The 405-nt window shown below is 68.6% G+C and overlaps 1 protein-coding gene across 1 annotated transcript in view; it reads right to left on the bottom strand.

Moving 5' to 3' along the window:
• Positions 1-399, bottom strand: part of CHMP1A (charged multivesicular body protein 1A) — a 4,685-nt gene extending 4,286 nt beyond the window's left edge. Inside the window, exon 1 of the mRNA XM_014535618.1 lies at positions 256-399. The gene's annotated coding sequence lies outside the window, so the exon portion shown is untranslated. The remainder of the gene's footprint in view (positions 1-255) is intronic.
• Positions 400-405: the final 6 nt, after the last annotated feature.

Below are 405 nucleotides of genomic sequence, written 5' to 3'. Positions count from 1 at the left end.
CAGGGCAGGGCCGATGGAGAGGTTATGGCTCTACCCTGTCACACACAGAGCGGGGGGGGGGGGGGGGGGGGGGGGGGGGGGGGCTCCTCTTCTGAGGCCATTTGTACCCAATTCCTTCACACAGAGACGACATGGTTGCTGGCTCTCGCATGTCACAGAGGGGCCAGCCCTGAGCATCCAGCAGAGGTGGCAGCCCCTCCGTCGGCGTGTCCTCGGGGGGCGGGGGGGCCGCAGGCTGCCCCTCAATGTTCCCACCTGCAGGGGGTCCCGCCCGGGGCTGCTGGCCTGAGCTTTCCCATCTCTCTTCGCGGGGTTCGGGGCAGTCCTGCTTCCTTGTCCAGGGCCCTAAATGCCGAGCTCCCTCGCCGGGACCGGAGTTGGGGGTGAGGAGGGCGGGGATCGAAG

Source organism: Myotis brandtii, unplaced genomic scaffold (genome assembly GCF_000412655.1).
Source record: "Myotis brandtii unplaced genomic scaffold, ASM41265v1 scaffold1466, whole genome shotgun sequence".
NCBI lineage: Eukaryota > Metazoa > Chordata > Mammalia > Chiroptera > Vespertilionidae > Myotis > Myotis brandtii.
This window is presented reverse-complemented; position numbering and strand designations above follow the sequence as displayed.